Source organism: Canis lupus, chromosome X (genome assembly GCF_048164855.1).
Source record: "Canis lupus baileyi chromosome X, mCanLup2.hap1, whole genome shotgun sequence".
Lineage (NCBI taxonomy): Eukaryota > Metazoa > Chordata > Mammalia > Carnivora > Canidae > Canis > Canis lupus.
The window spans coordinates 101,530,965-101,553,241 of record NC_132876.1 but is presented as its reverse complement, the minus strand read 5'-3'; positions in this window follow the sequence as shown (position 1 = coordinate 101,553,241).

Sequence of the window (22,277 nt, the reverse complement as noted above, 5' to 3'; positions counted from 1 at the left end):
TGAGAGGCCAAGAAACTAAGAAAAATAAGCAACTGCTGGGAAGCTATACTGCCAAGAAGTTGTTTGGACAGTCTCAGAGTTCTAGTGAGACAAATATTAGATTCCAGGGCTTCCGAAGGTCCCTGCCCTCTGAATAAAGAAAAAAAAAATAAAAATCAAATTTTCCAAAGCTAAAAACACAGCTTTATGAGGGCAGTCCAAAACGGCAGCATAGGAAGATCCTGAACTTACCTCCTCCCATGAAGGCATCAAGTCTACAAGTACATATAGAAAAATTTTGCCTAAAAACTAGCTGAACAGCTCCCCCACAAGAAAGGATAAAAGGGCTACATCAAGATAGGTAGGAGACACAGAGCTGCAATCTAGCCCAAAACCTGACCCCCAGCATGGTGACCCTGAATTTGGAGGGATCTCACAAAGCAGAAGCTTCTCCCTGAGAAATGAAGGGTTCATGTTCATGTGCCACAGCAGACCCCCAACCCCTTGGACCTGTACCAGAAAGATGGGCCCCAAAAACATCTGGCTTTGAAAAAACAATGGGATTTACATAAGGAGACCCACAAGCCATAGGGAACTGAGATACCACTCTTAAGGGGCACCTGGGTGGCTCAATTGCTTAAGCAACTGCCTTAGGCTCAGGTCATGATCTTGGGGTCCTGGGATAGAGCCAGCATTGGGCTTCTTGCTCAATGGGGAGTTTGCTTCTCCCTCTCCCTCTGTGCTCTCTCTCTCAAATAAATAAATAAAATATTTTAAAAATTAGTTAAAAAGGACTCACAAAAGAAAAATATGTAAAATATAAGAGCATACATAAAACATGGGGAGAACATAAATGAAAGTCTTTTAGAATGTGTATGAACTTAAGCAACCATCAACTTAATATACATGACTATATACTTGGGCTGTTATATATGAACCTAATGGTAATCAAAACCAAAAAACTATAATATATACACAAAAAAATAAAGAGAAAAAATCTAAGCATACAAGCAAAGAGAGGAAAAGTAGGAACAGAAAACTACAAAACAACAGTAAGTTCATGACTATCAATAATTATTTTAAATGTAAATTGTCTAAATGCTCCAATCAAAAACCCTAGGGTGAGTGAATGGTTAAAAAAAAAAAGACCAATCTATATGCTGCCTATAAGAAACTCACTTCAATCTTAAAGACAAAGACTAAAAGTGAAACGATAAAAAAAAGAGATTATATACAAATAGAAGCAAAAGATAAAGCTAGGGTAGCAATACTTATAATAGACAAAATAGATTTTAAAAAGCTGTAGTATGGGGATCCCTGGGTGGCTAAGCAGTTCAGCACCTGCCTTCAGCCCAGGGCATGATCCTGGAGTCCCAGGATCGAGTCCCACATCAGGCTCCCTGCATGGAGCCTGCTTCTCCCTCTACCTGTGTCTCTGCGCCTCTCTTTCTCTCTCTGTCTCTCATGAATAAATAATAAATAAAATCTTTTAAAAATAAATAAAAGGCTCTAATAGTCTTTATTACATAGACTGCAATAAGAGAGACAAAGAAGAGCATTATATAACAATAAGGCATCAAGCCAACAAGAGAATTTAATTATTGTAAATACCTATAAACCCAATATAGGAGTACCTAAATATATAAGGCAAATATTAGCAGCCTAAAGGGAGAAATCGACAGTAATACAATGGTAGTAGGGGATTTTAACATCTCACTTTTATCTATGACAGATAATCCACACAGAAAGTCAGCAAGGAACCAATGGTTTTGAATGACACATTAGGTCAGATGGACTTAATAGATATATACAGAACATTCCATCCAAAGGCAGTATTCTTTGAAAAACATATTATTTTAAAGTTCCATATCCTGGAACATTATCCCGGATAGATCACATGCTAGGCCACAAAACAAGTCTCAATAAATTTAAAGATTAAAATAGTATCAAGCATCATTTCCAACCACAAAGGTATGAAACTAAAAATCAATTACAAGAAAAAAAAAACTGGTGATATGCCTGGGTGGCTCAGTAGTTGAGCATCTGCCTTCGGCTTAGGGCATGATCCCGGGGTACTGGGATCGAATCCCGTTGGATTCCCTGCAGGGAGCCTGCTTCTCCCTCTGCCTATGTCTCTGCCTCTCTCCCTCTGTGTCTCTCATGAATAAATAGATTTAAAAAAAAACTGGTAATAAAAACACAAATACACGCAGTCTAAATAAATACTACTAAACAACCAATGAGTCAACAAAAAAGGAAAGAAGAAAAAATATCTAGAGACAAATGAAAATGGAAACACTATTATTCGCAAATCTTTGGGACACAGTAAAAGCTGTTCTAAGAGGGAAGTTTATACTGACAGGACTACCTCAAAAAAAAAAAAAAAACAAGAAAAATCTCCAACAATCTAATATCATACCTAAATAAACTAGAAAAAGGAGAACAAAGCAGAGTTCATACAAGAAAGGAAATAAAGATCAGAGTAGAAATAAATGAAATAGAGACCAAAAACAAACAAACAAAAAAAGAAACTAAAAGATAGTTCTTCGATAAGATAAAAAAGAAAACTTGATAAACCTTTTGACAAAGTCATCAAGAAAAAAAGAGGGCTCAAAAATGAGAAATAAGAGAGGAATTACATCTGACACCACAGAAATACAAAGGATTATAAAAGCTTACTAGGAAAAATTATATGCCAACAAATTGGACAACTTAGAACAAATGTACAAATTCCTAGAAACTACAATCTTCCAAGACTGAATCAGGAGGAACTAGAAATTTTGACCAGACTGATTACTAGGCATGGAATTGAGTCAGTTATCAAAAAACTTCAAAAAAAGAAAAGTCAAGGACTAAATGGAGTCACAGATGAATTCTACCAAGTATTTAAAGAAGAGTTAATACCTGTCTTTCTCAACTATTCCAAACAATTGAAGAGGAATAGATATTTCCAAATCCATTCTATGAGGCCAGGATTACCCTGATTCCAAAATCAGACAAAGACACTACAATACAAGAAAAATAAAGGGCAATATCCCCGATTAACATAGATGTGAAAATATTCCACAAAATATTGAAATCCAAATTCAACACTACATTAAAAGTGGAACCAAGTGGAATTTATTCTAAGGATGCAAGGAAGGTTTGATATTCACAAATCAATGCAATATACCACATTAAACAAATGAAGTATAAAAAATATATATTTATCTCAACAGATGCTGAAAAAACATTTGACAAAATGCAGCATCCAACAAAGGGGGTAGAGAGTGTGACAGTGAGAGTGAATACACCTCAACATAATAAAGGCCTTATATGACAGTCACACAGCTAACCTCATACTAAATGGTGAAAAGCTGAAATTTTTTCCTCTAAAATCAGGAACAAGAGAAGGAGGCTCTTGCCTCCCACTTTTATTCAACATACTACTGGAAGTCCTAGCCACAACAATCAAACAAAACATAAAAGGCATACAACTGGAAAGAAAAAAATAAAACTGCCACTATTTTCAGACAAAATGACACTATATATAGAATCTATTAGATTACCTAATTAGAATAAGTCAATTCAATAAAGTTGCAGGACACAAAAATGATATGCAGAAATCTATTGCATTTCTATACACAATAATGAAGTAGCAAAAAATATATTACGGAAACAATCCATTATATGATTGCATTGATAAAAGTAAAATACCTATGTATAAATTTAACTGAGGTGAAAGACCTGTAATTTGAAAACTTTAAGATATTGACAAAAGAAAATGAAGATGGCACAAATAAAATGATATATTATTCTTATAGATTGTAAGAATTAAAATCATTATAATGTCCATACAACCCAAGGCAATCTACAAATTCAATGCACTCCCTATCAAAATACAAACAACATTTTTCACAAAACTTTAACAAATAATCATAATATGTGTATGGAAACACAAAGAACTCATGAATAGTCAAAGTAATCTTAAAAAAGAACAAAGCTGGAGGTATCACAATCCTAGATTTCAAATTATACTGCAAAGCTACAGTAATATAAACTCTATGTACTGGCAGAGAAATGAACATAGAGATCAATGAAACCAAAAAAGAAAGCCCAGAAATAAAGCCATGTTTAAATATTCAATTAATCTATGACAAAGGAAGAAACAATATACAATGGGGGAAAAGTCTCTTCAATAAATAGTGTTGGAAAAACTGGACGGCTATATGCAGAAGAATAATGCTGGACCACTTTCTTAAATCATATACAAAAATAAACTTAAAATGGATGAAAGACCTAAATTTAAGACATGAAACCATAAAGCTCCTAGAAGAAAATAGGCAGTAAGCTGTTTGATATTGTTATACCAATATTTGGGGGAGTCTGTCTTTTCAAGGAAGAACAATAAAAGCAAAAATAAACAAATGGGACTACAGTGAAGTGAAAAGCTTTTACGCAGCCAAGGAATCCATCGACAAAATGAAAAGGCAACTTGCTGAATAGGAAAAGATACTTGCTAAGGATGTATCTGATGTGAGTTAATAGCCAAAATAAAGAACACATACAACTCAACACCAAAAAACTCCCAAATAATCTGATTTAAAAATGGACAGAGGACCTGAATAAACATTTTTCCAAAGAATATATGTAGATGACTAACATACAAGTAAAAAGATGCTCAACATCACTAATCATCAGGGAAATCAAAACCACGGTGAGGGGGCGCCTGGGTGGCTCAGTCAATGAAGTGACTGTTCAGCTCAAGTCATGATCCCAGGATTCAGGAATCAAATCCCTCATCAGGATCCCTGCTCAGCAAAGAGTCTGCTTCTCTCTCTCCTTCTGCCCTTCCCCCTGCTCATCCTTATTCTCTCTCTCTCTCTCTCTCTCTCTCTCTCTCTTCAATAAATAAAATCTTTTAATAAAAAACAAAACCACAATGAAATATTATCTCACACTCGTCAGAAAGACTATTAACAAAAAGACAAGATACAAGTGTCTGTGTGAAGAAAAAGGAACACTGATACCCTGTTGACATGAATTAAAAGTTGGTGCAGCCAATGTGGAGAACAATATGAATATTCCTCAAATTATTAAAAATAGAAATAGTGTATGATCCAGTAATTCCATTGCTGAGTTTTTACCCAAAGAAAATGAACACACTAATTTGTAAAGATAGATGCACCTATGTTTATGGCAGTGTTATTTAAAATAGCTAAGATATGGAAGCAATCTAAGTGTCCACTGATATATAAATGGATAAAGAAGGCAGAATGAAATATTAGAGCTAATGAAATATTAGCCATAACAAAGAATGAAATCTTGCCGTCATGACAACATGCATGGACCAAGAGGATACTATTCTAAATGAAATAAGCCAGATAAGAGAAAGACAAATACCAATAATTTCATATGTAGAATGGGAAAAACAAAACAAACATACAAAACAGAAATAGTTTCATACATACAGAGAACTGGTGGGGGGATGGGCAAAATGGGAGAAGGGGATTAAGAGGTACAAACTTTAAAAAAAAGGAGGTACAAACTTTCAGTTATTAGGTAAACGAGTCACAGGGATTAAAAAACCAGCATAGGGAAAATAGTCAATAACATTGTAGTAACTTTGCCTGGGGACAGGTGTTAACTACACTTATGGTGAGCATTTTGCAGTGTATATATATGTTGAGTCACTATGTTGTACACTTCAAACTGATATAATACTGTATGTCAACTATACATCAATTGGAAAGTGTTTTAAAGGTGAAGATATGTATAGGTACAATGGAATCCTACTCATCTATAAAAAAATGAAATCTTTCCACTTGCAACAACACGAATGGACCTTGAGGGAACCCAGAGAAAAATAAATATCATATGATTCCACTGGTATGTGGAATCTAAAAAACAAACCAAGTGGAGAAACAAAACACATATATATATAGAGAGAGAGAAGAGAATTAAGGTTGCTGGGGGGAGGGTAGTTGGTGGGTAGGTAAAAGGGGTGAAGGGGGTCAAGATGTACAAACTTTTCATTATAAAGTAAGTTACGGGGAAGCATGGTGACTATATTGAAAAATATTGTAGTGCATACTTGAAAGTCACAAGGAGAGTAAATCCTAAAAATTCTCATATTAAGAAAAAAAATTCAACTTTGTATGGTAATGATTGGTAACTAGACAGGGTGACGATTTCACACTGTATACACATATCAAATCATCGTATCAGTTGAAATTTACAATGCAATATGTCAATTATAGCTCAATAAAAAGTCCACAGCCTCAAGTCATATCCATGTATGACGAAATCACAATGATCTGCTTTGAACTAATTATATGTTGGAAACAAATTAAATTCATTTAGTGGCAGGCATTTCACAGAAAATTATAGCTCATTCTCAGGAAATAAGCCAAAAATGACCAAATGCAAAGAAAAAAAGTACATACAAATGGAAAAGATAAAATTCATACTAGTTTTAGCAAACACAGATTTTAAGGTAACTAGGATGAGTATATCCAATAAAACAAAGGAAAATGTAGAGAATTTTTTCTAAAGAGCCAAAATATATATAAAAATGAATCAAACAGCAATTTTAGAACAGAAATATACTTTAATTAAAGTTAAGGAATTAATAGGTGGGTTTAGCCACGGAATAAACAGAAGAAAATAGAGGTGAACAGGAAGATAAATCATATTTCAGATGGAAACACAGTGAAGAACTCATGTAAATATGGGAAAGAACAGGAGGCTTAAGGGACAAGTCAATCGGAGAAGGACAAACATTATATGTTCTCATTCATTTGGGGAATATAAATAATAGTGAAAGGGAATATAAGGGAAGAGAGAAGAAATGTGTGGGAAATATCAGAAAGGGAGACAGAACATAAAGACTCCTAACTCTGGGAAACGAACTAGAGGTGGTGGAAGGGGAGGAGGGCGGGGGGTGGGGGTGAATGGGTGACGGGCACTGGCGGGGGGCACTTGACGGGATGAGCACTGGGTGTTATTCTGTATGTTGGTAAATTGAACACCAATAAAAAATAAATGTATTATAAAATAAATAAATTAAATAAAAATAAAAATCTGATAGTCATACAAGGAAAAGAAAATGGGGTACAATTATTATAGACAGTGATTTTATTACGCTGTTTCATAAATAAGGCTCAAAGAGGTTAAATTTTTCCAAAGTTACATGAGATTATCATCTCAAACAATGTAGTTTCAATACTAAGATCTTAGTTCAAAGCCTATGTTCTTTTCTGTAAGCCACAATACTGTAATGCATTTGAAAGTGATTTTTGCATTTTTCCACTCTACCAGACTTTCCTGATGTGTCAGATTTTTTAATTTGTATATGGAAAGATGCTCTAGAGAAAAAACCCACACACACACAAAAAATATACTCCTCGCTTGCTAGAATGTTCTTTGACCTATTAGAAGCATCCAACCCTCTCTTGATGCTTCTTTTTTTTTTCTTGATGCTTCTCTGTGCAATTTAGCCCTGGAAAACCCTGTTGTCATGGAATCTCTTTACTCTGCTTTAATCTAGTGTCTTCAAGCTTGTTTGAACTCAGATTCGACTTCTCCTACCCCATAACACATACCTTTTGGGGGCCATAAATCCAACATGTAAATAATATATGATGAAGATTGTAGGTTTATTTCTTCTCTTAATCTATCTGGAGACCTTCCTTAATAACAACATCTTTCCCAGTATAATTGTGCTACTTTACTTCAGATAAAGAATTTGCAAACTTTTCCAGTAAGAGATTGTTTATCCAAATATTATTTTATCTTGGGATGTAACAGAATGGTAGACAAGGGGCGGGGGGAGAGAAAAATACTGACTATAAAAGTTGCTTAGGCAGGGGGCTGTGGCTTTATGACTCTTTGCACTGAAAGTCTTAATGGTTGGCAAAGATAAATAAGGGAGATTTTTTTTTAAGTCCAGCACCAAATTAGACTAGTGGATTGCAACTAATTTGATGGTCATGTTTCTCTCAGTCTTCCAACCACGTATTGTAACCCTAGTGCATCTCTCTCTGTCCCACCCTCAATTTTCCATTGTAATTTTGCACAATCTTTACCTCTTTGGAAAAATACACTTGAATAATAGAGAATATCTGAAGGTGTTTCTGTATTCCTACTACCTCTCTGAATTTACACACTCAGCCTTGGGACTCCTTTTACCCAATTAGTTTCATGGAGGAAGAAATTACTGTCAAGTCTTAATAATGTGTCATAATTTTTTACATTTAAACATTTAAAATATTTTAAAATAAAGTTGTTTACAAGAAAGTTTACATTTTTAAATTATTACAAAACAACCCAAAGCTTCAAAGTAGTCATGAGAGAAAAAATATGGTATTGCCAACATGAGTTTACAATAGATAAATGCAGACTTGGGATCCCTGGGTGGCGCAGCGGTTTGGCGCCTGCCTTTGGCCCAGGGCGCGATCCTGGAGACCCGGGATCGAATCCCACATCAGGCTCCGGGTGCATGGAGCCTGCTTCTCCCTCTGCCTGTGTCTCTGCCTCTCTCTCTCTCTCTCTCTGTGACTATCATAAATAAATAAAAATTAAAAAAAAATAAATGCAGACTTAAAAGATTCAAATGAAAAGCTTTACAGACAAGAGAAAAAGTTCATATCCAAAGTCAGAAAAGGCAGTGTTCCCTCAAACACATTTTTAAAAATTTATCAGTCAGAAAAAAGCCAAATACAGAAAATAGCTTCAAATGCATCGTAATCCACAGGAAAATCATGAGCAGAATCATTCAAATTGACTCCTACCTTTCAACTTATAAGACAAAATAATTATTAGTGATGAATAGTCTGAGTCACCTGTTCTAAATTAAACACAATGGCCTACTTAAGGTATATGCATATACACACATGCATGCACAGGCACACACACACTAGTAGGTAGCTTTGAAATTTTGATCCATCATTGATAGCAGTAGTGAGTATAATATATGATTGACTGCTTTGAAAATTCAATGAACCATGTCATGATTTGTGATAACGAAACCCCTCTACAATTCATTCTTTCAGTTTAATTATGTGTAGTTCTTCAGTAAATGCACTAGTTTATATAAGTCTAGGAAACAAGCTTTTCTCAATCAATTTATAGGGATTCTATACTCAACTTTCTTTGTATCTCTGTTAACTCAAATACATTCAATAATATTTAGAAACGGCTATCTTTCAAGCCTCATGCTATCTATTGAGGGATACAAAGAAAAAGAAGGTATGGGTGCTGCCAACAAGGAGTCATGATCCACTGAAATCTAGTGAATTCATCTTAATTGGAATTGAGGTGACACTGCACTAGAAAATGGTTCAAGCGGATTTTAAAGCATAAAAGGAAACTTTCGCTCTTGGAAATCTTTTGGATTTCATGAACATCGTGTCACAATTTGGCTTTTAAGCAAGATATTCACAGGCTTTCAAAGTGTGAGTTAGTGCAACTATTTAGTATATTTTGTAATCTGAATTGCAGAAAAATACTTGATTCCTACTTTCCCCCCAATATATCATGGTAAAAGGCATTTGAAGGTGAATGACTTGCATCATGAATAAACTCAATTGTTCAGCAGACAGCTCTTTAATTATAAATCTTTAAATGTTTGGGAGGACTGAATTTTACTTGAGTTCCTTTCACACAATGACAAATTTTGAAATACAACTTTCGTATTCTATAATTAAGAGAAGATATTGCTAAAGAAGGCCAAATGGCAAATTCTTTCAAGTGTACATAATGGTACATGTTTACATGTGGTCTTTTCCAACATTTAAAATCATATTTATGCAGTGAAGATGGCAAAGTGTCTATTAAAAATATATTCTTTCTGCAGTACAGAACACTTTAACAAAGTAATGCTGGATATGTTTCAAGTCAGTAACTCTAATGGCATTCTTCAATTTCTCATATTACCAAGCCCTCAGAACAAAAGTGCCACTATCAATAGGGTGCAGATTTTCTCACTAACTCATTTTGATTTCCATTGAAACCTTTTCTTCATACTTACATGGACTCACTAAAAAGTCTTCAAGCTTTTTAAATATTGGATGTGAAGACTAAAGCCAGAAGCTATTTATTTGGGAAATGAATTATCCTAATCTCTTGCAGCCATTTTTACACTATAAAAATATAGAAGAGAAATGAAGAATAACAACGGGAGGGACAAATGAGCAGTGACAAAACTGAAGCCCAGTTTGAAGGAGATCGTTTTAGACATCTGAATGAGGATTTAATGGCAAAATTCAAGAGTGTTCAAAACTAGGTATCTAGGGTATAGTTGTTAAAATGTAAGCCTCTTGCCTTGTAAAATTGGCTTAGGAATGTATAATATCAAATCCTTGAAAAATTCAAACCTATATGGGAAATACATGTATTTCTAGTCAAAATATCAAATACATTCCTCAATACACACTAATATACTAATGTTAGGTCAGTAGTTCTCAACCTTCTGGTTGCATCAGAATCCCCTAGAGGTCTTGTTACAACACAGATTCCTTAGTTTCAACTCCAGAATTTCTGGTTTGGGATGGAGCCCAAGAATCTGAATTTCTAGCAAGTTCTCAGTTGTATTAGTCTGGTAGGGCTGCCATAACTTAACATAAACTTATTTCTCAGAGTTCTGATGACTGGGCAGTCCAAATCAAGCTACCAAGATAGGTTTCACTTGTGAGGCCTCTTCTCTTAGCTTGTAGGCAGCTGGCATCTTGTCATGTGCTTACATGACTACTTCTCCATGTGCATTTGAAGTGAGAGATCTCTCATATCTGTTCCTCATCTTGTAAGATCACTTGTTCCATCAGATCAGGATCCCACCCTTATGACCACTTTTAACCTTAATTATAATTCTAAAGACCCTATTTTCAAATTTAGTCACATTGGGTGTTAGGCCTTCATGATATAAATTTTGGGAAAACATGGTTCAGCCCAGTTGACTATATTTATGTGGATCTATTTCTGAGCTATCTATTCTGTTCCACTGACATATTTTTCTATTCTCTTACCAATACCACACTGTCATGATTACAGTAACTTTATAGTAAAACATTAAGTTAAATAGTGTCAGTTCTCCCACTTGATTCTTCTCTTTCAATATTGTTGTAACTATTCTCAGTCTTTCACCTCTCCACATAAACTTTAGAAACAGGTGATTGGTATGCATAAGATAACTTTTTGGAGTTTTGACTGGGATTGCAATTGGATTAGCATTTTGATTGGAATCTATAGATCAAATTGGGAAGTACTGAGTCTTGAAAATAATGAGCCTTCCTATCCATGAACATAGAGCATACTCTCTGGTTCTTTGATTTTTTCATCAGTTTTGTAGTTTCTTCATATAGATCTTGCGCATATTATGTTAATATTTATATCTTAATATTTCACTTTTTTGGGTGGTAATATAAATGGGTATTGTGATTCCACTTGTTTATTGCTGTTTTTCTGGATTTTTAAAACTGCAAAATATTGGTGACCAATTACATTGATTACTTCTTGAAACCATAATGTATGAAAATCTTTATCTTTCAGCTTACCAAAAAGAATCTACAATCTTACTCCATATTACAAATTAGATAATGCCAAAAAGCAAAGCTCCAGGGATCCCTGGGTGGCGCAGCGGTTTGGTGCCTGCCTTTGACCCAGGGCGTGATCCTGGAGACCCGGGATCGAATCCCACGTCCAGCTCCTGGTGCATGGAGCCTGCTTCTCCCTCTGCCTATGTCTCTGCCTCTCTCTCTCTCTCTCTCTCTCTCTCTCTCTCTGTGACTATCATAAATTTAAAAAAAAATTTTAAAAAAGCAAAGCTCCAACTAATTACTGACAGAATTGTATTATTTCTTTCATGTATTCTATGTTTATTCATCATTAAAAAATAATTTGTCAGAAATCACACCTTTGTAATATATACATCTTAATTTGTATAAGTTCAATTTTAAGTACTTCTGCACATAAAGTATCATAAGATTATATTTATTTCTTCTTTGTCCATCCTTAGTATAAAAAAACCATATTATTTTCCCTATTACATTTTTAATTGAATGAAATGATATTTATGTTTTTACAGTTATAACTTATAAATTAGAAATGTTTTTAGGTAAACCTGGAGGATAATAGATATACTAATAGTTTTCAAGCATTATATAAGTAAACTTTGTTTTGCACTTTGTTCATTTGGATTAATTAAAAGTATATATGTCTCAACTATTCCACTCTGTAATTAAAACATAAAAACCTAGTTTCCAAATGAAACTCAAGGCTTTTATGGAGACAAGGAGAATATAATGTCACTGTTAATCTGTGTGCTCAGGAAAAAAAAAAAAACTCATTTTAAAGGAGGCAATGTATGAAGAAAGCCTGTGTTTCTTGGCATTCCTCTTGTAATCTATTTCCTAGGGCAGTTATCTTCTATAAATACAAGTTTCTAGCAAAGATGCTGTCATAAATATAATGTTTGTAAAGGGAGCTACAATGGTATGAAAATGTTTGGATGTTTACTCAATGTGGGAATACAACTGATAAAATTATTGGCAGGAAAAAGCATAGAGACTGTTTGCCCTACAATGGCTTTTTATATTTACAGACTCCTCTGTATATGTAGTTATGTTTTTTTCTCACTCATAATCTTACATGCTTCATCTTTAGTTCTTTATTCTAGGTCAGCACTGGCTGAGTTTTATGTAATTCGTTGTTCTTTTCAAGTTCTAAGTTCTATTAATGTACTGTTTTCTAATTTATTTTAACTGTATCATTTCATCTTCTGCTCTTTATAAAATTTTTACTATTCTTAGTAATGTATATTTTATTCTATTTTTAACATTTTTGGAATTAATATTTTTTACATGGGTTAAAAATTAAAATTTATATATAGAACAAGTTGTACAGTGAAAAATCTCCTTCCTTCCCATCTGGGTAACAACCCACTTCCTCCTCCCTGAGTAGTGACTATTAATAATTCTTGTGTATCCTTCCAAAGATTTAAAAGCAACTGCTAGCAAATATGAAGATACATTAACTTCTCTCTATTCAAATAGAATAACTTCAATATACTGTTTTTTGGTTCACTTTTACCTAATATTTCTTGGACATCTTTCTCTAACAATTTATAAAAAGCTTCTGTATTCTTTTACAGCTTTATTTTACTTACGGTTTACCTAGATAAATTTTTTTTAATTTATTTTTTATTGGTGTTCAATTTACTAACATACAGAATAACCCCCAGTGCCCGTCACCCATTCCCTCCTAGATAAATTTAACCGGTATTTTATTGATGGATATTCATGGTTTTTATTTTTGGTTTTAGCATTTTTTATAAGCAATGGATAAATAAGGTCTTTTCATATAGTGAATATACCTATGTAATAAATTCCAGAAAGTGAAATTGCTAGACCAGAGGGTATAATTCTGATTGATATTGCCAAATTCACTCCAGGTAGTTGTAGAAATTAGAATTCCAACCAGAACCAAATAAGTACATATTTCCCTATAGCCTTGCCAGCACTGTGTTTATTGGCAATTAAAAAAATATTTAAACCAATAGGTGAAACATATCTCGGTGTTCTAATTTGCATCTCCATTTAGCAGTAAAAAAGAATGCCTCGGGATCCCTGGGTGGCGCAGCGGTTTGGCGCCTGCCTTTGGCCCAGGGCGCGATCCTGGAGACCCAGGATCAAATCCCACGTCAGGCTCCCGGTGCATGGAGCCTGCTTCTCCCTCTGCCTATGTCTCTGCCTCTCTCTCTCTCTCTCTCTCTGACTATCATAAATAAATAAAAATTAAAAAAAAAAAGAATGCCTCTATACATTTAAGATTCATTTGTATTTCCTCTTCTGTAAATCATCTATGTCCATTAACCACTTTTGGGAGGTGGTTTGTATTGAGGGGGAGTATTATATTAGGGAGAGTATTTATTCTTTTACTTGTGATATGAATTGCAAATATTTTTTCATAGTCTGCTGTCTTTTGACATTGCTTATGGTATTTTTTGCTAGGCAGATTTTTAAATAACAAATACTTGAATTATCAGTCTTTCACATGTGGCTTCTAAAGTTTTTGCCAAAGTAAGATAATCTGATTGGACAAGAATTCTCCCAAGTGTTTGTCAATTTAGTTTCTTGTTCTCTTTTGTATATTTAAGTCTTTTTTTTCCTCTGGAGATTGGCATGTGGTATGACACAGAGTTTTTTCTTCCTCTATAACCACCCAGTTATCAAAACATTATTTTCACTTCTTTTATTTTATACCAAATTCCTTCTGGCATTTGTGTCATCCTTCCCGATTTCTAGGCTGTATCTGGCTTCTCTAGTAACAAGGCAGGAGGGAGCAAAAGGAATCAGGGGTCCAGAAAGGCTTTACTTGACTGCTATCCATGTGTCACTGGCTTCCTATGGCTGTGCCAAGTACTGAAGTCTGAGTCCATCTGGAAGGTATTTTTTTGTAGTTATAAGAAAATTACTCACTAACAATTCCCCTGAAGTTGGTGAGGGCTTCTTCACAATTGCTGATTCAATATCCTTCCCATTGCCCCACACCATATTTCTGCTGAGCTTTTCTTGCTTGTCCATAAGGCTCTGTAAAGTAAATCCAGAAATTCTCTTTCCCTTATGTTGCCCATATTGGTTCCTCTGATAATGCACATTTGCACATTGGTAAAAAGCAGAACAGTAACCTCTTTTAAAAAAAGTCTTCTCGAGTACTCAATATATTTTTTGCTTTGTACATGTGCATCAGAAATTATAAGTAATATAACTCATCATTTTTAAGTTCCTTCTTTCTAAACCCTGTATGGTCATTTTGTGACTTACCCTGAGCAAAATTGGCACAGAGCTTAAATAGTTCAACTTAATATCCTGTTACATAAACTATTTATCAAGCTATTTCCTGCATTTCTATATTACTTGTTCTTTCAAAATTTATTGCTATGTTTTAAATATTCTGCCATGACTGTGGTTTTCTTCATTTTACCTTCTATTTCTGTATTAGTTTCCCATTGCTGCTCTAACAAATCACCACAAATTCAGTGGCTTAAAACAATACAGTTCCATTATCCTAAGTAAGAACTAAATAAACTGCTGCTATTTTATTTTTTCCTATTCTCAGACCTGTTCCACTTGAACCTCAATTCTTTCTTATGTTTGTGGAACTTTTTGCCACTTTTTTGCTTATCTTTGGTTCTCTTTGTTCTCTTTATAAAATTCTTATTATATATATTGAATTTCCTGGATCTGTCCTCCAGCTCTCTTATCTTTTTGCTCATCACCTTGATTTCATTAACTTTTTCCTCTGACTTCTGAGAAAATGTCTCAGGTCAGTCTTTTAAATTAATTATATGAACTTTTGCAGTATGGAGTTTGTTGTTTACTGTCTGTTGCATTTTTAAATTTGATCAGCATGTCTACTGATCTCTAAAGGCTAAAAGAGATACGTTAAAATCTCACTGTGACTGCAGCTTTGTCGATTACTTTGAAAATAATAATTTTAGATTTCTGATTGATTCCTTTCCATAGTTAAAATAACATGGTTCATTTTTGCTTTTTTATGGGAGAATATTTACTTGGAATCATCAACATTGTAGAATATTTATACTTTTTCTTTTCTCTTTGCTCCATTCTTCTTTTTATCCATCTTCATCCTTCAAATTAAAGATAGATTTTACAAGAAATCTTGTGTGTATATTCAAATGCTGTAGTATTAGACAAAGGAGAAAGAATAAAGTTCATATTTTGTTTTCATTTTGCTAAAGTATCATTTCAAAAGTAATCTAACATGGATTATTACTTTGTTGTACAGTTAATTTTCATCACTTCATATGTAGAAACCATTGGGTGAAATTCCCTAAACCTTCTTAGGATCAAGATCTCCTTCTTGCCAACTCTTTCAAACAAAACTTTGCCTCTTGCTGTATTAATTCTGAGCTTGGGAGACCTATATTTAGCCAGAGCAGTAATGACCTTTAGAAATGTAGAGGTAACTATCACACTGGGGCAGTATCTTTAACTTCCTCCTATGTATCCATGTCTGGTTGAGTGAATGGTTGAGCATGAAGTGGAGTGAGAGTTACATTTCTTGTAGAAGCCTGACACTGACATTGTCTGGGTTATTACCAGTGCTTCTCTGAGTGAGGTGACCACTATCTATGAATGACACATTAGACCACATGGACTTAACAGATAGATACAGAATAATCCATCCCAAAACAGTGGAATACACATTCTATTCAAATGCAAACGGAACATTCTCCAGGATAGATCACATGTTAGACCACAAGTCTCAATAAGTTCAAGAAAACTAAAATCATATCAAAAGTCTTTTCTGACCACAATGGTATGAAACTAGAAATCAATTACAAGAAAACTGGAAAAAACAAAAGCATGTGGAAACTAAGGAACATGCTACTTGACAACCAACTGGTCGTCAATGACGAAATGAATGAGGAAATCCAAAAGTACCTGAGACAAGTGAAAATGGAAACATAATGGTAGAACATTTTTGGGACAAAGCAAAAGTAGTTCTAAGAGGAAAGTTCATAGCAGCACAGAAGAAACAAGAAAACTATCAAGACAACCTATATCTAAAAGAACTAGAAAATAAAGAACAAAGTCCAATGTTAGTAGAAGGGATGAAATATAAAGATCAGAGCAGAAATAAATGAAATAGAGACTAAAAAGAAATTTTAAAAGATCAATGAAACTAAGAATTGATTCGCTGTTTCTTTGAAAAGATAAATAAAACAGACAAACCTTTAGCCAGGCTCACCAAGAAAAAGAGAGGAAGTGACCCAATAAGTAAAATCAGACATCAAAGAGGAAAAAGTCCAACCAATACCACAAAAATATAAATGTTCATAAGTTAATACTATAAGTATATGCCAACAAATTAGACAATCTAGAATAAAGTCCTAGAGACATAACAATCTCCCAAGACTAAGTCATGAATAAATAGAAAATCTGAATAGACTGATTGCTAGTAATGAAATAGAATTGGTAACCAAAAACTCACAAACAAAAGTCCAGGACCAGATGGTTTCAAAGGTGAATTCTACCAAACATTTAAAGAAGAGTTAAAACCTGTCTTTCTCCTGTTCAAAGAAAAATACAAGAGGAATAAATGCTTCCAAAGTCATTCTATGACACCAGCATTACCCTGATACTATAACCAGACAAAAACACTACACTACACACACACAGATACACACTAAACCAATAACCTTGATAAACATAGACGTGAAAATGTTCAACAAAATATAAGCAAACCAAATTCAACAATACATTAAAAGGATCATACTCTACAACCAAGTGTGATTCATTTCAGGGATGCAAGGATGGCTAACAGCCACAAATCAATCAACAAGATACACCATGTTAACAAAACATAGAACAAAAATCATATGATCATCTCAATAGGTACAGAAAAACCATGTGACCAAATTCAACGTCTACCCATGTTAAAAACTTTCAACAAAAGGGGTACAGAGAGAATATACCTCATCATAATAAAGGCCATATATGATAAACATACAGCTAACATCATACTCAATGGTGAAAACCTGAGAGATCAGAAATAACACAAAGGTACCCATTCTCCCCACGTTTCCTCAACAGAGTATTAGAAGTCCTAGCCATTGTAATCGAGTAAGAACTAAAAGACATCCAAATTGATAAGTATCTGTCACTATTTGCAGATGACATGATACACAGAAAACCCTAAAGACTTCATCAAAAACCTATTAGAAGTAATAAATAAATTCAGTAATTTGGCAGGATACAAAATTACTATAGACAAATCTGTTGCAATTATATACGCTAATAACAATGCAGCAGAAAGAGAAATTAAAACCATCCCATTTACAATTGCATAAAGTATTGAATAAAGTATCTAAGGATAAATTTAACCATGGGGTAAAAAATCTATACTCTGAAAAATATAAAACACTGATATAAGAAATTGAAGACAAAAGAAATAAATAGAAAGATATACAGTGCTCATGGTTTAGAAGAATTAATATAATTAAAATATCCATACTATGCAAAGCAGCATACAGATTCAATGTAATCCCTATCAAAATACCAGTGGTATTTTTCACAGAACTTCAACAATTGATCCTAAAATATGTACAGAACCACAAAAGACCCAAAATACCCGAAGCAATCTTGAGAAAGAACAAAGCTAGAAGTATCACGGTTTCCGACTTCCAACTATAATAAAGTCATAATAATCAAACAGTATGACACTGGCATAAAAACAGACACATAGGTCAATGGAATAGAACAGAAAACCCAGAAATAAATCCACCCTTATATGGTCAGTTATCTACCATAAAAGAGGCAAGGCAAATGCACACACTGGGGATAAGGCAGTCTTTTTAATAAACAGTGTGGAGAGAACTGCATAACACATGTTAAAGAATGAAACTGGACCAATTTATTATACTATATATAAAAAACTCAAATGAACTAAAAACATAAATGTAAGACCTGAAAATGTAAAACCACTACATAGGCAGTAATGCTGTGTGACATTTTCCCAGCAGTACATTTTTTGGATCTAACTCCTCAGGGAAGCATGACGAAAGCAAAAATAAACAAATAGGGCTATATCAAACTAAAAAGCTTTTGCTGGGGAATATAAAAAATAGTGAAAGGGAATAAAAGGGAAAGGAGAAAAAAATGAGTGGGAAATATCAGAAAGGGAGACAGACCATGAGAGACTCCTAACTCTGGGAAAGGAACTAGGGGTGGTAGAAGGGGAGGTGGGGGGGGGATGACTGGGTGATGGGCACTGAGGGGGGCACTTGATGGGATGAGCACTGGGTGTTATTCTATATGTTGGAAAATTGAACACCAATAAAAAATAAATTTATAAAAAAATTTAAAAAAATAAAAAGCTTTTGCATAGAAAAAGAAGCAATCAATAAAATGAAATAGAAACCTACTGAATAGGAGAAGCTACTTGCAAAGGACAGATGCTTTAAGGGGTTGAAATCCAAAATATATGAAGAACTCCTATAATTCAGTATATACAACAACAACAACAACAAAAACAACCCAATTAAAAAATGGGCAGAGGACCTGAATAGATATTGTTTACTTATTTATTTATTTATTTATTCATGAATGAATGAATGAATGAGACACACACACACACACACACAGAGGCAGAGACACAGGCAGAGGGAGAAGCAGGCTCCATGCAGGGAGCCTGACATGGGATTCGATCCCGGGTCTCCAGGATCACACCCTGGGCTGAAGGCAGAGCTAAACCGCTGAGCCACCCGGGCTCCCCCTGAATAGATATTTTTTCAAAGAAGACATACAGATGGCCAACAGGTACATGAAAAGATGTGTAACATCACTCATCATTAGGAAAATATACATCAAAACCACAATGAGATATGACTTCACATATGTCAGACTAGCTAAAATCAAAAAGACAAGAAATAACAAGCATTGGAGAGGATGCTAAAAAATGGGAGCCCTTCTACCCTGTTTGGTGTGTTTTCTACAGAAAACAATATGGAGGTTCCTCAAAAAATGAAAACTAGAATTACATGAGTATTTATCACTTCTGGGTATTTATCAAAAGAAAACCCCTCAAAACACTAATTCAAAAAGATATATGTACCCATATGTCACTGCAACATTATTTATAACAGTCAAGACATGGAAACATCACAAGTGTCCATCAACAGGTGATAAAGAAGATTTGGTGTGTATACCTACTCAGTTGCTGATATTACTCAGTTACAAAAAAGAATGAAATGTCGCCATTTATGACCATGGGTAGATCTAGAGGATTTTATGCTAAGTGAAATAAGTGAGAGAAGGACAAATCTATACGATTTCACTTACATGTGGAATCTAAACAACAAACGAACAAATATACAGAAGCAGGAACAGAGTTAGAACAAATTGGTAGTTGCCAGATAGGAGAAAGGGGGGGCAGGGAGCAGGCTAAATAGGTGGAAGGGACTCAGAAGTACAAATTTCCAGTTATAAAATATGGAAGTCAAGGGATGTGATGTACAACACAGGGAACTTGTCAATAATATTGTAATAATTTTGTATAGCAACAGATGGTAACTAGACCTATAAAATGAACATTAATAGAGTATAAAAACACCCAATGACTTGTAATCTGAAATTATGATATTGTATGTCAGTTATAATTCAATAAAAACTTGTATGTAAAAGAATTAGGCTAGGGGTCGATCATTATTTTTACCAATTTCCAAGAAGGTGAGAAGGACTTGGATAGTTCTATACAATGTATCACCTCTCCACAACAATGTCAACAGAATAAAAAGTGATCCACACTAATTTGTTTCCTTCTGCAACCCATTTCATATTCTTCCTAAGCAACTGTATCCTTGACCAAAGCTGTAAGAAGGAATAAAAGTTGTATTGGCTCTTATTTTTAATGCTGTTCAGACAGAGAAATGCTAAACCATCATCATGAACAGCAAGCAGCATATATTGCCCCAACCATCATGGATGGACCACTAAGGTCAATGGAATGGATTTGGATGAATCAGCTTACTAGAAATATATTTATTGAGAGCATAGGGCGTTAGTCCAAACTTTCTATGACAGCTTAAAAAGAAGATACATGCCAAGTAAATCCTCTCTCCAAAGCTTTCTAAATTTTAAAACAGTATAGCAATAGAGGTATTTGTAATAAACAATGCACACTGAGATTACAGCAATGTGACTATTTGGGAAAGAGCAGGTTTCAGGCTAAATAAAACAGTGGGACTAAGGAAAATGACCTGTGTGCAAATACTGGCTCATTATTAAGAGCTGAAATTGTGTCGATGTTATCAAGGGGCAAGCACAAAAGAGCTTAGAAAACTATTGTGTGTCTAGATATCTACTATATCAGTCACTAGGTCCTTTGTTTAAATTTTAAAAAGAAAAGGACAATGACAAGATTATGAGGAGGGTCAGAAAGGAAAGGAACAAAGGAGGGAGAAAACAGTTATGCCCCTTTTCATATTAAAAATAATATTTTACTAATCCAAATGATTAGTTATATTTAAAATGAGTTTCTGACATTACTGACCAATTATATTTTTTATTCACTTTCAAACAAGAAACAGCCTCCTATCAGAATAGAGCTTGCGTTGAAGAATTTGAAATAGGTATCTCGTGGGGTAGTTGCCAGATCCAGCTTCCAATGACTCCCCATTCTCTAAAAACGGTCTGGTACTGGGAAGCTCACCTGTATTTCGTGACCTCAGATCTTTAGTTATATCTGAATGAACTCGGGGTGGAATCAGGACCAAAACAAGGCCAATCAGATACTGGTAGTTTCAAGAAAGAAAGCAGCTAAGAGTTAGTTGAGTTATGCTAATTGAGCTGCTCGTATTGATTAGTTCCTTGAACTCTATTTCTGTAGAGGTCTTCTGGCCTCCTTGGTTTTGCTCTAAGCTCTTCCTGCATCGTGCTGATGAAATATTTCTTACTGGTATTGCTAGCCAGAGTCACTTTCAACCGAGAGAGTCAGAATTCAATTCACTCTGTATCATTGATGCTAAGAATATTTGGTGGCAAAACTGGACTGTGTAATTTCAAATTATACAGTGACAAAGATACCAAACAGTGCGGTTTGGTTCAAGGAAATGTATAAACTCTAGCACATGTCACTAAATTGCAAGCATTTCCAAGAATATCAAACATTTTGCCTAGGTTCTCTTTGGGGGTTGACACATCTACTTATAAAAGTAATCAATTATTTCTGCAGAGCCAATCAAAATTCATTTCAAATAATTTATCATTGGATTTTTACAATTCTTTTTTTTTTTAAATATTTTATTTATTTATTCATGATAGTCACAGAGAGAGAGAGAGAGAGAGAGAGAGAGAGAGAGAGGCAGAGACACAGGCAGAAGGAGAAGCAGGCTCCATGCACCGGGAGCCCGACGTGGGATTCGATCCCAGGTCTCCAGGATCGCGCCCTGGGCCAAAGGCAGGCGCCAAACCGCTGCGCCACCCAGGGATCCCGTCATTGGATTTTTAGAAGAAAACACCATTTACTTTGTAATATTAGGATATCAGAATAAATTTTTTACATTACTTCATATGTTCAAACCCCTTAACCAAAACTTAGAAGATAATCCTTGTCATGCGGGTTAATATACTCTCAAATAAGTAATTTCATACAAGGAAACTCAAGCACAGACAAGTGTCCTTAACTCGGGTTTTTAATCAAGATTGTTGCTGAACCAAGAGAACTCCCCAGAATGCAACTTCTAGGCCTGTGAAATTGAATCTAAATTATAACAGCTTCCTTAAAACTTGACAAATACC